At 39.3% G+C, this 17,446-nt stretch overlaps 1 protein-coding gene across 1 annotated transcript in view; it reads left to right on the top strand.

Annotated features, from left to right (window-relative positions):
* Nucleotides 1-1,730: 1,730 nt before the first annotated feature.
* Nucleotides 1,731-17,446, top strand: part of ctnna2 (catenin (cadherin-associated protein), alpha 2) — a 340,484-nt gene continuing 324,768 nt past the window's right edge. Inside the window, exon 1 of the mRNA XM_085409840.1 lies at nucleotides 1,731-2,056. The gene's annotated coding sequence lies outside the window, so the exon portion shown is untranslated. The remainder of the gene's footprint in view (nucleotides 2,057-17,446) is intronic.

Below are 17,446 nucleotides of genomic sequence, written 5' to 3'. Positions count from 1 at the left end.
AAAGTAATTGTACAAACTATCAAAATTTTAAATACATGTGAAGGTATGCAAATACTTTCAGGTCAAGAGTGATGGTAAATGTATTTGTATAGCGCTTTACTTTGTGCCCCAAAGCGCTTTACACTACATTCAGTCATCCACCCATTCACACACTGATGATGGCAAGCTACATTGTAGCCACAGCTGCCCTGGGGCTCACTGACAGAGGCGAGGACCACCACCAGAAGGCAATGGGTGAAGTGTCTTGCCCAAAGACACAACGACCGGGACTGTCCAAGCAGGGGCTCGAACCAGCAACCTTCCAATTACGAGACGAACTGACAACTCTTGAGCCACGATCACCACAGATAACCAGGGGACTGGGAAAAGAATGCATATAAAAAAGTTCCAGTAAGGTACATATGACAGTATGTTACAGGGTTTTGGACTGGGTGAGATAAGGTCCGTGTTCCGTATAGAAAAGATTAATAAACCTTTTATTATTAGAATATTCTTAATGTGTAATAATGTGTTAGTCCCCATAGGGAAATTGCTCCTCTGCATTTAACCCATTCACCCAGTGAAGCAGTGGGCAGCCACCAATGCAGCGCCCGGGGAGCAGTGTGTAGGGATGGTACCTTGCTCAGGGGTACCTCAGGGTAGCCATTCAGTGGAGTCGAACCCCCAACCTTCTGATCATGGGGCCACCACTCTATCTACTGAGCTATCCCTACCCCCAGTTGATTTTGTTGATTTCTTGATTTAAATTACAATTTTACTACAATAAACAAAGGACTTCAGTCAATAAATGATATAAATGTGAACAGGAGGAGTGGGAGCCCTTGTAGATTTTTTATTTTCATCTCTTCAGTATTTCTTAGAAAGCAAAGGCACAGCAGTAAAAGTAATGTAAATAATACAATTACTGTTTCAGCTTCAGGGTCCTTCTGCGCATAATGGGTCCTTGTCACACTTTTCCTAACTTCCTGGAAAACGAATTCCTGAAGATTAGCTGTGAAAAAGAAACTGTAGCTGTAGTTAATAGAGGTGAAAAGAAAAAATTAACTTGGTAGCTTGCTAAGAAAAACAAGGAAAGTCTCAACTTTGGCTTTGGTGCATATTGATTTGATGAGGATATTTACATTACTGTAAATGATAAAAGTGTTTGCTTTTTTTGTAAAAGGAAATTGCAACCTATTCCTAATAATGTTTTTTTCAACTATTAATAATAAACTAAAACAGGCAAATTCAATCCAGAAAGATCCAGAAAGAACAAAATGTGATTTTGAAACAAAAATAAAGGGAAGTAAATAATTTTTTAAAAAAAATCTAGTGAATCATGCAAAACTATTATAACTGCCAGGCACACATTAATTCTTTATGTATCACGCACAGCGCTGGCTCTCAAGCTGGTGTCACACTATCAAAATATCGAGTGTCTATCCTGTCTAAGATAATCAGTCATAACTTTCTGCAAATCACACCTAGTGTTATCCACACAGCTAATTTAGTAGGCTTGTTATTTATTATTATATTATTATATTTATTTCTTCAATTTTGATGATGTCATAAACACAAATACAGTATATTTTTGCTTAATATTACCAACAGCTCCATCCCGCTCTCAGAGTCCCAGATTTCCTACACCCCGTAGAAGCGCTCGCACACAGGAAGCACGCATGCGTCAACGACGGAGACTCTCCTGATTTGACAGCCCTGGAATCTACCACACACACAGTCCACTATGTTGCAAGGCTTTCCGTTAGTAGCGCACCATCATCTGCACCTGCCTACTCCGTTGTTGTGGTTGGAGCGCTGGGAGGGGTCATTATTTCGCAGGGAGCTGTAGGAGGAGGAGGCACTTCCGAGACACCGACAGAAGCGTGTAGCTTTTAGATTCAGCACCACAAGACTGAGGAAAGCGTCCGGATTGAGTCTATTTGCACGTTTTGCTGTGGCTTTACTGAATAGGAGGCCCCCCCACCCCCTTCGTTTTCTGTTTGGGAAATACTCAGTGAGAACAGGCGCCGTGAGTAGTTTGTGGACCTACAAGAGGTGTCATCTCCAACGGTTAAAGGTATGTAGTTAGTTGTCAGCTGAGAGATTTTTGCTGCTAGCACATTGGTAGCATTACACTTGCTGCACTGACTGACCCGCCGTGCTGCTAACATTAGCTTAGGCGAGGTCCGGCTTTTCATTCATCATTGTGCTTTAGCCAGTTTGGCGGGGCACTTGACTACAACCCCTCGTCGAAATACTTTACGCTTCATTATTACCATAGCAGAATCAAGAGACTTTTATATACTGAGCTGGAAATTTCTCGTTAGCTAAAAATCTCAGTGTCGCCCACTCTGCTAACGTTATCTAAACCGCACTCCCGAGCGCTGCTATCCAGTGAACCCAGTGCTGAAAGCCTGTCTGTGGGGCAGAGCCATGCTAGGCTGCTAGGCTAGTATAGTAGCTAAAGCTAAAAGACACCGGGGTACTTTATTGCCAGTAAAATAACGGACCCACACCTGCATTGGAAGCTGCTTAATTATTCAGGGGCTGCTTAGAACACCTCCCGTTTCTTGTTTTACGCTGAGACAGTGAAGCATGCACCCGCCGTGTTGTTAACAGCACTGTTGCATTTCTTAGATAATTTTAATCCTCTTTGTTTAGCCGAGACTGTTACTTTGTTACTTGTGAGCTCATCACTCTTTTTCTGCGGCAGCCGAAGACTTATTATTAGCTCGCAGCTGATTTTGATTCCGTTATTATAACACCGTCTTCGTCCGAGTCGAGGATGTGAAGTGAAGTGGCAAAGTGACGCTACACAGCTTTGCTTTGTCTCAACGCTGCAAGTGCAAACCCTACTTTTAACGCCAAGTCCGTTTCTTTTTAAATGAGGAATAGCTGTTTTAGTAGCCTCTTTATTTAGCCCACCCGAGTTCACTTACGCATAGACTTTTCATGCCCTTAAATCGCCCTATTGTCACATTATGGCACAGTGGAATAAACTAAAGCGCTCTATTCAGCGGAAGCACTCATACATAGGAATAACATACAGTCGAGTGAGGGTTTGGCATATTATACATTTTTGAGTTTCTGGTTATTTATTTATTTATTTTTTTTTTTGTAAAATTCTAAGTTTGTGTGTGTAGTGTTTGCGTTCATTTATTACTCTGCTTGGTGACCCAGTGTAGTTTGCCTCATTCCTTTCCTGTAACTGGAGATCTGAGATCCCAGAAGCCTCTAGAGTTCACACAGTGTCTCGATTTAGAATCTGAACTTTTGATTGGCAAGGGGGCATGCTGAGCTGACACTGATGGGCTGTGCTGGTCTCTCCCTCCTATGTTTATCTTCACATTTTGTTTGCTAGAAAGGGGAAGCCTGGAACAAATGAGACAGTCGAAGTTCAAATCAAAGAGGAATCTTGTTTAGAGTGTTAATGATTTGGATTTTAAAAGAAGTCTTGAGGAAGAAAAAAAACTATATGTGTGTCCTCCAAAGGCATCAACAGATGTTATGTTTGCCAGCTGTCACAGTGATTACACCTATAGTGATTATTTATATGTTCAGGTAATTCATTAGTTATTTTCAAATACACAAATTAATCATTTAGTTTATACAGTTCCAGAAAACTAGTAAGCAATTTTATGTAAAATGTGCCTACATTTTAATTTAGTTTAACATTTAACAGTATTACACATATTGAGGATAAATTAAATAAGGCAAAATGTGGAAGATGAGGCAGTCTTGCCTGTAAAATAACCTGAATGATAGCGCAAGTATGAAAACTGTTGACAAAACTGTCACATTAGTTTCTGAAGAATAGTTATCAAATAATCAGCTAATGATTTCAGCACTCAATTAGATTCCCGTGCTTCGATTTGATGATCAAAGAGAAGACGTGTAGCTGCACTAATTTTGCTATGTAAAACTATAAGCACTAAATATGTCTTTTACACAATACTGACAAGAGACAGCCAAAGCAAGAGCTGTGATTCCACGCTGCCAAGAATGGACAGACTCTGCTCTGCCCTTTGGGAAATGCTGCATATGTGTGTCACTGTCTAACCATCTGCCTTAGACCTTATCTTTATGCAGGGCTTATTTGTTTAACCTTTGTGATTTATATATATTTAATTGTTGTCATTTTAACCAATGCTAAGTGTGCTTTAGTCAGTAGCATGACATTGTTTATTTACAGGGTTTTTAATCACATTGATCTTTTGGAAAAACCTAAAGGGGAAGCTCAGTTTCTTTGAAGTAGTTTTGTATGAGGTACTTACCCTTAATCACTGTATTACCTATAGCTTATGCTGGCACTCCCTAGTTTGGAGAAGCAGTTTGTAGTATGGGGACAGAAACTATGCAGTGCAGTGCTGTAGATAAGGTATGTCTGCTGTGATTTTGCCAACAGGCATAAGTAAAATGATTAGCTGGAAGTGACGCAATGCTTTTGCTATTGTCTATTGCGAGCTTGGCCCTTTTCAGAAAAGGACAACAAAAAGGTCTGGTTAAAAAAGTTGCTAAATAGACAACAATGAGATCAGCTGGAGCATGGTGATAGATTCCTTGAGTGAGAGGATTGTCAGCACTCAAGCTGAGAGGGTCCATGTTTCCTTATAAACAAAGCAAACAAGAATATCCAAATTATGAAACCTAACATCAATCTAACAAGCAAATATCTGAAGAGTCTGATAATGTCTAATGATTGGCTAAGTGGTCTAGTGCAGTGGTCCCCAACCCCTGGGCCACGGACCAGTAACAGTCCGTGAGTCGTTTGGTACTGGACCACGAGAGTTGAGGCTCGGGTGTGAAATTTATGATTTTAAGGGGTTTTATCGGTTTTTAGCGTTATTTTTCTATAGTTTTTATTGTTAACTCGGTGGCCCTGGGTCTTTTCCCGTGTGTTATGAATAAATCCGATTTTTTTGGTACCGGTACTGGTTTTATTTTGTTGTATTTATCCGCGACACCTTAAAGGCCAGTCATTGAAAATATTATCAGACATAAACCGGTCCGTGGCGCAAAAAAGGTTGGGGACCGCTGGTCTAGTGGCTTTTAAGAGATTATAGAAGTATATAACGTTCTCTGTTTCCCGATGGAAAGAGCCGTCTGATGGCAGGATAAAGAGGTGAAATAATACAATTAACACTTTAAATGATATCGTTACATTTCTTTTTAGATAGACCTCTTTTTCGTTGGCTTAATTAGAGTTTGTTTGAGTCCACCAGCACGGCCTGCTGGATTTCAAACTAGAGTTGTTGCATGTGAGGAATACATTTGCTGCGGATAAGTACATCATACACCACTGCTTCGAAGAACTCAAACCTTTCAACAACAATTTGAAATCAAAGTCACACAATCACAATCAGAACATTGTCCATTGTTGAGCAAAATTAATTTGAACTAATTGTGAGACAATTAAACTCTTTTCTTATCCAAATAACAAAAATTGTAGTTTTTTCCAGCCACCTTTATGCAATCATGGAAATATTTTGGCTCATTTAGTGTATGTCATTTACAGTATAAAATCCCGTTTCTGTCACTGGGGGATAAGGAAAGGCCATAATTTATGGGTGTGACTGTGCAATCAATCGCAGCCAGGAGTGCATTGTGTTCTCTGTCTCCTGGGAGAGGAAGTGATATTGGCTGACTACCATGGAACCCCCTGTTGTTGTTATACCGAAGCAGAGCTTTGAGGTAGCCATGGTTCCCCGCTAAGTGGAACACGACTGCTTCTCCTCTTAAGCCCTCTTTCACTCCAGCTCTTGCACAAATATTTGATGGTGTTTAAGAGATGAGGGATGAGGCAATAGCAACAACAGCAAACAATCGATTCTTGTAGCACACTTGTCCACAGTGTCGATTTTAACTCTCCTAAAACTAGGGTTTATATTATCCTGCTGTGCCTTCATGTAGAATTGCACTGTCCAGACAGCAGGCATTTTCACTAAGCATTCATTGTCTTCTATTTTCAAGGCATAATACTGTGCTGCTGCGAAACAGTGTTATTGGTCTGTGTGTGTGGGGACAGATAACTCTTTTTCAGCCTACTCAATAGTATATGACATGGGCATATGTTGCATTGGTTAGATTAATCCTTAACTTTTTATAGAACATTATTCCACAATGGACTATAGAGGAAAAAATAGGACTGAGATCTTTATTTTTTCAAGGGGGACAATAAATTAGATGATCCAGCAGTACTTGAAAATATCGTGTCAGCAGCAGTTTGGCACAGCCACAAAGAACAGGGGTATTCTCTTAATTTACTTTTCATGTCTATTATTCTGCAAAAGACCACAACTGCAGCTACAATGCCGGGAAAAAGGGCCGTTTGAGTGAACATTTATAGTGTTCCAGCCAAGCTTGATTCTTTACAAGACTGTCATTACCAAAAAAGAGAAAAAAAAGAAAAAGAAAAATCAATAAACTCAATCTCAATTACTGAGGATGGTCTGTGAGTGGGTGTGGTCGAATAACATTTCCTCCCATAAAAAAATGCTCATGAAGTGTTGGAAGCCATCAGGAGACTCAAGAAGCTAATAAAATTTAAATAAATGAAAAGTGCAATGTATGTGCATCTCTTGTGTCATCACGAATTGACTTGTGTGGGAACAATTGTTAAATTTTAATGTTTTGAAACTTGGATCTTAAAACCAGGTTGCAGCTAAATTTTTAACAGCACTTTGGAATTATAGGAATCCTGCCCTTTTCAGCCACTGTAAGCTGCGAACAGATATTCACAGATTTTAAGGTGTGGGATGGCTTCAAAATCAGAGTGTGATAATATTTTAAAAAACAAAACAAAAAACATCCATATAACCATCCATCTATTTTCTTTTGTTTATTCGGTTCTGAGTTGCAGTGGGCCATGAAACTTATTCCAACTGCCAGAGGGTGAGAGGCAGGGTACACCAGGGACATATCACTAGTCCATCACAGGGCTAACACAGAGAGACAGATAACTATTCATGCTCATGTCCACATCAATGGCCAATTTGGCACTGTGCAAAGGGCTTGAGCCACCGCTCATGTCTTTATATTTTGCTTCCAAGGAGCAAAATATAAAGAAATGGTCCTGAGCAATAGTTCTTCAGATATTTTGAAGGTCTTTCATGGTTTTTCTTTGGACATTGGCTGCTTATTCACCCAATGACTATTTTCAGAGGAATGGTTTGTTTGTTTGTTTGTTAAGCCACTCAATACTGATCTATGAAACATTCAAGCGTACAAGAGACACCTAGTTCAAAGGATGAACTAATGTGCTTGAACATAACAGACAACTTTGCAAGAAGACTGTTTTAAATTGTATCTTTAGGCACCTTTTACTAGCACACTGTCACAAAATTATATAATTTATTCGCATTTCTTTAGTTCAAACTACAAAAAACAAAAGATAACAGGTTGACATTTAAGATAATGTTTTTTCGCCATTAAGGTGATTCGAAAGAGAACTTGGCATATCTCAGCAGGGTGTTTAATATCCTTAAGAAATAAAAGGTAAATGGACATGTGGAGGACAAACGAAGAATTGGCAGGCCTTGAAACAATGTACAACAGAGGAAAAAAGTATCTGGAAGAAATAGGAAAATATAGAGAAAGGATCTGACACAGGACCCGAGAAATGAGCTGACCCTTTAGTTGATCTGTTTAATGATCGCTGAAGCCATGTCAGAAATAATCACAGTGGAACGGTGGCTGTCACCACACAAGAAGTTAACATCAGTGGCATCAGGTGCATTAGTCTCTACAGCCATGCATGAAACATAGTGGTCGTGTTTGGAGCTGCATTTCAGTCAGTAGCATTAGAGATATTGTCAAGATTAATTGAATTATGAACATGAATAAGTGCGATTCTAGTTTAATCCATCAAGCAATGGAAAACGTGGAAGACTGCAGACTTTCGCACACTACTTTGCATTGTCCTACACACTGTATTTGCACAGTGGTTTAATAGAGTCTGCAGATAAACGGTGCATACAGCAGCAGTTTTAACAAAAGTGGATAACATTGAAAGCTTCAGTTTATATTATTGACAAGCTATTAGCAAGTTAGATAGACTGTTACATTCCCCCTGTTTTAAAGTCCCATTGCAATACAGTGAGGTAGAAGGTAAAATTAGATTTTGCACTTATTTTAAAATTCCATTCAGCACTCCATTAAAAATCAAAATATAACTTGAGATTTTATCCTCTTAGGCTGAAAGGTATCCAGGCAGCTGTCACTGCTTTCTGCCCGGTTTTTATAGACTCAAACAAATGATGAGGGTTTTTTTTTAATGATTGTAAGAATTTGAAGTAGTAAGACTGACTTATGGGAATTTTACTGGTAAATATTTCATCACTTTAGTGTTTAATGTCAAGTTAATGTCAGGATGTAATGTTCAGGACTTCACAGGGATGCTCCCTTTACACTGTGCTGATCTACTAAACTATGTACTTTGTTGTAGTCATACAGATACTGTGTTTACTGTGGCCAGCTGCCTGTAAGCATATAGCGCTTATAGATTCAGTAGCAGTAACAGCCCCTTGGGCTTTTTGCACAAGAGCTCTTTTTCAAACATGGTTTTAAGTTTCATGTCAAATTGGAGAAAATGAGAGAAACTTTTGGTGGCCATCTGGTAAACCAGGTTTTTCATAAGTATTCTGCTACAGCTAACCCAATTTTTTTAGCTCATTTAACTGATGTGAATTCATTCGGGAAGTCAGCATAAGGATGGGAAATCTGGAATGTTATATATAATATTTCTGCACAACTGGCCACAGAAAGTAGTGAAATCCATCATCTATATTTTTAAATGAGTCACTCTTCCAAAAGCAAACAAAGATGGCAATACTGTATTTTAAAGATGTTTTTTCATTGTATACCTTGTTGTTTAACTGATATCTGAGACATTTATATTCCTTCATTTAGGTAGTCACGCCCACACTCGTGCCAGCAGCTCTGCCACACAAGGTCATTGTAGTTGACTAAAAATAAACTAAAATTATATCTGGAAAAAACCCCAAAACAGTTATCTAGGATCTGCTGGAGCCACTCGTCCAGTTTGGGGGTCGATGCACCGAGTGCTTAGATTACCACTGGGACCACAGTTGCCTTCACCCTACACATCTTCTTGAGCTTTTCTCTCAGTCTTTGGTACTTATCGTGTTCCTTTTTCCCGATGTTGCTGTCATTGGGTATAGCTATATCTATCACTACGGTTGCCTTCGTCTGCTAATATGTCGAGATAGAGAGAGTTGGGTATGTGTGTGTGTGTGTGTGTGACTTTGGATATCTACAACACTGTGATCAACTGCTTTCAAAGGTTCTGTGTTTTTATTGTAATACTTGCACTAATTTCCATAAATCTTGTCTCAGACATATGCTCTCCATATAATAAAATGTAATAAAGACTTAAACTAACACTTAAATTAATAAAAACTCAACTGAAATGAGCAAACTCACCTTGGAAAAGCAAAAAGTGGAACAAAATAAAAATAAAAACTAATTAGACTCACAGAACTAACATAACTTTGCTGCCACACAGTATAAACTTACCGTGGATAGTGTGGCAGCAGCTGGGTCTAACACCAAATATAAGTTATGTCAAATGCAAGTTTTGTTTTTATACAATTCACTGATAAACCCAAAATTTTGTAATCGCGCGTTTTGTCAAGGGAACACTTGCATCTGGGGAAAATGCAGTCTGCTTATTTCACAGTGAGCTGCTAGTTAGATAATGGAAATCTTTTGAATCAGCAAAACATAAAGACCAAGGAGCTCCCTTTACAAAATTAAAGCTGTTCTTTGATAACAACTTTAATTAAGAAGTGGAAACAACCTCTAATGAAATTTTAGTCGTATCAGTGGAAAACAGAGTGGACAGTGGACAGAGTTCAGTTCTCCCGAGAGCTGTATATTTTTTCACAGCACAGACGGCACCTTTTCTCATAGAGGTTCTGAACTAGAGTGTTATGCCACGCTGCTGCCAAGTGTCACACTACTGTTGTAATGAGTCTCCCCCAGCCTCCCACAGATGTCACAGTCTCTTGGAAGCAGTTATTGATTCTGACAAAATTGAATTGTTAATAGCATTTTTCTTTTTGTCTGCTGGTGGCCCTATCGGTTTGAGCGTATAAAATAACAACAAAGCCTAAGTTATTTTCCAGAATTTGTCCAGGTGATTTGGATCTCTCTTTCACCTTCAGAGGAGTGCTTGAAAGAGTAAAAATGAAATGCATTCATGCAGATAATTCATGTGAGATGTTTTTATCGATTGCATCTGTTATGATATTGTTTTGGCATAATGTTGTATTTCAAAAAACAGAAAATTTTATGTCTATTCTTTGAAAAGATATTTGATAGTGACATGTGGAAATTGCCCAAAATTGTGATAACTTTTTCATCTGTTCAGAGATTAATGAACAACTAACAAGCACGTTAGTTTCAGTAGGACTCAACAGCAGGGAGGTATCGCTGTAGGAATCCGCTGTGTTTTGCAGATGTAGCATGTGCATCAATGAATGAGCACTAACAATGTTGTTTGGTGAACTGTATGTAATTTCAGAAATTCAGGGTCATCCTTACTTGCACATTTGTCATTTCTCTAGCCATGCAGTGCCATGTCAACACACTCAGGTTGCTAGAAGGTTCTTTCTCGCCTTCTGCTTTGTCCCTATCCTCTATCATGCGACCTTATTGTTTTGATCATCAATAACGACGCTGTGTGGAAAGTCTTGCTAGAGGGCTTTCAAGTCCCTCATCTTCTCAGTTGTTCTGTGCTTCTGGGGCCTCTCTTCTCTCTCTCTGATTCTTTTTACACCCCCACCTCAGGCTACATCTGGGACCAACATGGGCCCCAAGTATTTGCTAGCTCCTCCCCCACAGTGTGTGTGTGCGCTCTGTCTTGGTGAATTAACTTCTCTATTGTTAGGTGACTGCTTTTCTTCTCTTTTCTTACAGAAAATCTATATGCTGACCAGGAGCAATACATTCATAGCTTAGCCTAGAAGCTTGGAATGAGTGGCTGGGGAAATAATTCTCCCCCCCCTTCAAAAGTTGATTTCAAATGAACCTCAACCTCAGTCAAGATAAGATGGATCTTTTCTATAAATAAACCAAAAACTGGGGTGTTAAAGGCTTAGAATCTGCAGCTGCTTACCGATTTTCACAGAAATGCCCTACAGTGCAGTGGCTGAATGCAGCTTTCAGCGTCTTTCCCAATTTCTCAGAAATTATTCCCATACTTCAGTGTACTGTGCTTCCTGCTGTTCCTTTCTCTCTTGCCTACAGTCGTTCATAGTTACCCAGTATTAACTCACTGCTTTAAAACTTTACAAGAGCTAGTGATCCTGTGTGTGAGTTTTTAAACAAGAGGCTAGCTTTCTTTTACAGTAACTTCAGTGGACAGTTTCAGTTGACTTAGTTTCTATTCCTGTTGATTTAGTGCTGTCTTGGGTGTGGGTTTAGGGTGGTTGTCCTGTTAAAAGATGCATCTTTGGTCCAGTCAGTCAGGTGCTTTGAAACACTAAAAAAAATGTTTTCATGAGATTAAGAACATGTACATTCTTTGCTTTGGTCAACTTTAGTAACCTTGGCTAAACAACTTGTTTCTGGACATTGATCACGTTCGCCATTTTTCTCTGGTTTAAAATAAAACAAAAATGAAGCCAGTTTCTGTTGAGGTCTGTAAGAAAACGTTTATCCTCTTCACATGCTGTAATGAACTAAGTAGGCACTTTTTTAGTTAGTTGATCCTCCTAATTGCTTGTCTAATTGAACACAACATGATTCATTATGTAAGCTATAGTATGGTCCCTGGCCTAAGGAGCCCAGTCACAGCCATATGTCATGTTCCAGAATTTCCATCAATGTATTGCAAGACTGGTGGTCTGGATTGACCTCCAACCGGTTCTTTGGACTAAGGATTCTTTAAAAAAAATCTTTTGTAGACAAAAGTTACCCTATTTCAGTTACCTTACAGTTTCAGTTACCAATTTTTACTGGAGCCAATCCCAGCTGTTTTAGGGTGAGAGGTAGTGTACACCCAGTCTGTTACAGGGCTAACACAGAGACACTCACATTCATACCCGCATTCACACCTCACAAAATGTTTTAAAAGCATTTTAAAAAAATAAAAATTCAAAGAAGAGTACTCAACCATGAAAGATTTCAACGTATTACTGTTCAGCAAGATGGGGGCTTGAGGCTTTAAGACTAAGTTAAAGTTTAAGTTATGTAGCAGGGGACATGTACATTATGTGCATCATGAGAAGCCCACTTATATGTCTTTCAAGCTGACCTGATAATGACCATTATGTTGTTTTGCTACAACGTACAGGGCTATGGTAATAATATTAAATATTAGATGGCCATGGAAAACCTGACCCATGACCTGCACACATACATGTTCAGCATCCATGAAGAACATTTATTGCTTTCATTGTCCTGTTTGCTCTTTCCTCCCATCACTTTCTCATCTGGCCAATGAGTTTTGCTGTGCTCAAGTTCTACAGTATTTGAAATTAAACACAAATCAGGGAGCATTCCCCAAATAACATTTAAAAAATAAAATAAAAACAGTAATAAAAAACAAACAAACAGTGAAGTGGTTTTAGTTATCCACTAGATGGTTTGATTTTTTTTTTAGAAGTTGCAGATTGCATGCATCTTCATTCTTTTTAACTGTATTCCACTTCCAAAGGCAAACCTCATGTCTGATGTGGGATTATAAATCTTTATTTATATGTGACCTATTTATTCTAAACTGCTGTCATTAGTTAATCCCAGACAGTAAACCATAACTAAACTGTCATGGGCTGCCATACATCTAGTAATAATATCTATGATTTTAAGTATATAGCTCTGTATTTTAGTGTATGTGTATATGTACATATTTAACTTAACTGAAAACTCAATCGCTGGAAACAAGCTAGCCTTTGCCTGCCTTGTCTTATGTTTTATTACCTACAGGCTGGTCTGGTTGCTGCTGTGGTGGTCATTGATTTCATTCAGCTGTCTATCCAGTGAATCTGTAATCTTTCTTGTGTTCTGTACTTGCGTGCAGCATATCCAGTTCTCTTCATACTTGGAAGATCTGGTTGGCATAGCCTATAGATTGCAGCAAATCACTGGAAACAAATATTACTGTTGCCAGCTGCATTCTAGGACTGTGGATCTGAGCCTGTTTGTGCAGCAGACTCACCATAGAAAAGTGACAATGAGAGGAGTGTTAATAATGATAATCCTGACAGTTTTAAATGACGTGACTTCAGCTGACTGAATGTTTAGATATGGTGTGATGAAGGTCTGACAGATTTTAGACATTTGTTCTAATGAAAAAAATTTTTTTTGACATAATTTGGATTAAATGAAAACAGATTAAAAAAAAAAAAAGCCCATTTGGGGAATGGCAATGGTAAATGGCAAACCACTTTGGATATAAAACATGAATTGTTTTAGTTGAGTTTTCCAATGTTCAAGTTAATTTGGGTGCACTGAATAATGAGAAAAACAAATTCCTGTTTGTTAGGGAAGAGAATAACAAATTGATTAATGAGTAAAAGCCAATTAGTCTAGGATTTGTTTTTTTTGTTTCTTTTAAGTATTGATGGACTTCACCCTGTGTGATGTATTGTTTTAGTTGCAGTAGAAGGGAGAAATGCCAGTAACCCTTTAAAGGAACATTTGAATGATAATTGCACAACCAGTGCCTAGTCATCCTTTTAAGAATTAGGTATTAGTTGAAAGCTACTGAAGTATTCAGCTCTACGAAGTACATAATGCATTCTACAAGGTATACACACTCATTGGTTTTTTTTCTATGATACTCATCTTCTTTTGTGTTTTCATGATAAAAAAACAAAACTTTTACATTCACCAGCTGTCCTGCACCTTATACTAAAGCTTCTTTTCTTTTACTATATTTCTAGGGTTGCCACTCAAACAGATCCTGATGAGTGGGGTAAAATGCGATATACTCAAGATTACAATTTCCCTTTCTACTAACACCGACTATATCCAAAGGACAAAATGTGACTTTTTGGAAAAGTGTTTCATTTGATTGAGGGATCACTTCCAGTCAGTTGGGGGTAGGTTATCAGAAGACGTTGTAACTCAGCTTTTTGTTGCAGACATTATGTATTTAAAAAAGGGTTTTGAGTTCCTTAGAGAACATGACTGCTTTGAGAATTTCACAGGTTGTGCTCTACTTTGATCAGGCTTTTTTGGACACTCTGAAAACACGGCTCTGGAGAACAGCGATATGACAGTTTGAGCCTTCTGCATTTACAGATTCCCCTGCTGCTCCACGCATCTGTGTGCATGTATTTAACTCTGCTTTGAATCTGGGTCAGTGCAGTGTTGGCATATTAACTTTACATAATGGCAAATGACAGGGATTGTAGTCACAAAGTTGGTGTCAGAGGGTAAAAAAAGAGCTGATGCCCATTTTATGCATTGCAAGCAGTGTTTAAATGTTGTTTTCTACCTTTGAATAATATGCATGTTCTCAGGGAGAAAAATGTGCAATTTATGGTCCTTTATAACCATTCAGATATTTCATTTGAAATGCATTTTAAATGCCTCAGCCTTGTAAGCGCTAATACGTTTTTTGACTCGCCACTAACTTTCTTTGTTGGAGAGTTTAGCAGATGGTCTAGCAGTAAATAAGACTATAATTTTCCTTTTGAGTGTTAAAAGTATTGCAAGCTCAATTTCGAGGACCTTCCTCTTGTAGCATTATTTTTACCCGGCTTCTCGCCCATGCTTAAAATAGAAATTAGTCAGTACTGATAATATTATATATTACTGATATTAAAACTACTGTAAACATACTGAACAAGGGGCTGGGAAATAAATATGCTTTAGCATTTACCGTTTATGCATTTATATATTTTTATTGTTTTGCATTTTTGTTTGAATATAGTGTTGTAAATGTAAATATTATGAGTAATCCCCACTTGTTTTAGCACTTGAATTTGTCCTAATTTCTCTGCTCCTTAAATGCTTATCATGTATTAACCTCATTTGTTAATACATTCAGTGTAGTGACGTTAATCCATGTTTACACGCACATGAGGCAGGGTGGCATCTTGATTGTGATTCTGCCTTTAAGACCATCACAGGAGAAAATAGTCAAATCACACATAAGGACTGTAGTGAGCTTGAATATTCTTTTTCATCACTTTGAGATGCAATATGTGTAACTCATGAGACTTTAACATAAATGTCTTTTTAATTGTTTCTTTTTATGCACTGCACTTTGCCAGATTTACAGAATCTGTTAAGAGCTGAAGAGGCAATCCAAAAGAACAACTGAAAAAAGAACAGATTGGAAAAGGATCTATTCAATTTAGCAGTTTAAATGTTGCAGTTGTGGTAAGTGGGGAAGTGGTTCAAAGTTAGTTGTAGCTGGCAGTGAGGCTGGGAAATATAGGTTTGGACTGTTAACAGAGTGAGTTGAGGAGGGTGTCTGCTGGAATACAGATGGGAGAGGCAGGCTTGGTAGCTGGTGGAGTGAAGCTTGGCTGGTGTTGGCAAGAAGCAACTACACTACCTAAAGCACAGGAACAAACAAAAGTTTCTAGAAGGTCAAACAGTATTGGAAAAATGTTGCTGAACCTGAATTTAGTTTGTTGCATTTACACCATACTGGTGAACTTAATCCTCTCAGGGAGAGTGGAGTAGGGATAGCTCAGTAGGTAAAGTGGTCGCCCCGTGATCGGAAGGTCGGCGGTTCGAATCCACTTAACGGCTACCCTGAGGTACCCCTGAGCAAGGTACCGTCCCTACACACTGCTCCCCGGGCGCCTGCTTAGTGGGCTGCCCACTGCTTCACTGAGTGAATGGGTCAAATGCAGAGAAAAGCAAGTAATTTCCCCATGGGGATCAATAAAGTATCCATTATTATTATTATTATTATTATTATTATTAAATAGTTGGAGCAGATATAGGCCTACACTGCAAGAGCTTGATTTGTGGGTGAATCTTTGGTGTACAGCTGGATTCTAAATTCAAACATATTATCCAATATTAAATAATATTGTCAGGCGCAGTGGCCCGTGGACATGGGATGGACTCAAGTGCAGATTCAAAACCGGAGGCCAGGGGTGAGGTGTAACGAAAAGAGATTTTATTTTACAATGCTCAGAGGCTAACAGAAAGTGCAGACTAGAATCAATGAACATAAACTAGATGTCTGAGGCGAGAGAAAAATACTGTGATGATAACTAGATGGCAGGGATAACTGGGTGCAGGTACTGGGCAGGGGAAACTGTGGCGGGCCAGGGCACTGAAACAGAGGACAGAGCAGTCAGGGGAATCCCACAGAGGGTTGCGAGTGAATCTAAGGATAGTACACTGAGCTGTCTTACAAGCTTGCAGGTGGGGGTTGCGTGGAGGGGGGAGGCAGGAGAGGTCCAGGTGGGTGCTGCATTCAATGCAGGGAGGCAGGCAGGAGAGAATGGCAGCTCCAAAACGGAGAGGGATTACCGGCGGCAGCAAACTGGTATCCAGGAGAGCTTGGTAGGTGGGTTTCAGAGGCTGACGAGAAAAACAGAGATACGGTTAATACACACGATTAGTCACCAAGGAACGGACGTGAGGCCGAGAACTGACTAAAGTTGGCAGATAATCTGGCGAAGACCAGTTGAGTGCGCCGGTCATAAATACTGCTGGTACGATTGCCATCTGGTGAGGAACAACAAAGACTCCACCCAGTGGGGAGGAGCTGATGCTGTGGAAAACCACCCAGACCATGACAAATATATGTAATAACCTGCAGGCAGAATCTAGAGTCATCAGCATAGAGGAACATAACATTCCTTAACACCTTCAAGTTCCAGTGCACATGTTGGTGACAGCGGCCCAAACCGGCCTAATGGTGAAGAGCAGTCATGATAGGCCTACTGGCAGCTCTGAAGATTGTCTGGGTAGAGAGCCGTATGCTGTATTGTCCAGCAAACATGATTACAAATCTGTAGACTGTGTGCTGACAGACTGACGAAATGGTCTTTTTGTGGTGTTTCTCCCTGTGGGTGCCCACTTATTGGCCTGTCTTTGATGTTGCCTCTCATATGGCCTTCATTTTGGAGATGATTTCAAGGCTCATTCCAAATATTGGTGCAACTTGATTTTGCAAAAAGAACAGCTTGAAGTTGCCCTGTGGCACGGGTCCTACCCATATCAGTGAAATCTGGGATGCTTGGAGCAGACTCGAACTGTAGCAGGGTTCTTGCTCACAGGTGCTGCTAATTAAGCACCAGTCAGACACCTGATGAAATTCAAAACAAGAGTCAAAGCAGTACAAGCTGTTTAGCATTGACAGAGTTCTTTATGGGGACAACCCACATACTGAACTCTGCTGCTCAACCCATAAAGTGCATTTTCCATAAAAATCTGGCACCGTTTAAGGGGAAATAAACAGACTTTCCAAAGGTATAAGATTTACTGCCAAGGAGAATTGTAACAAAGAAATGATCAACTAAACTTC

This window comes from Rhamphochromis longiceps, linkage group LG6, assembly GCF_057381845.1.
Source record: "Rhamphochromis longiceps isolate RC_006_pf linkage group LG6, R_longiceps_female_GT1.1, whole genome shotgun sequence".
NCBI lineage: Eukaryota > Metazoa > Chordata > Actinopteri > Cichliformes > Cichlidae > Rhamphochromis > Rhamphochromis longiceps.
The sequence above is the reverse complement of the archived record's forward strand: the minus strand, read 5'-3'. Positions and strand labels throughout refer to the sequence as shown.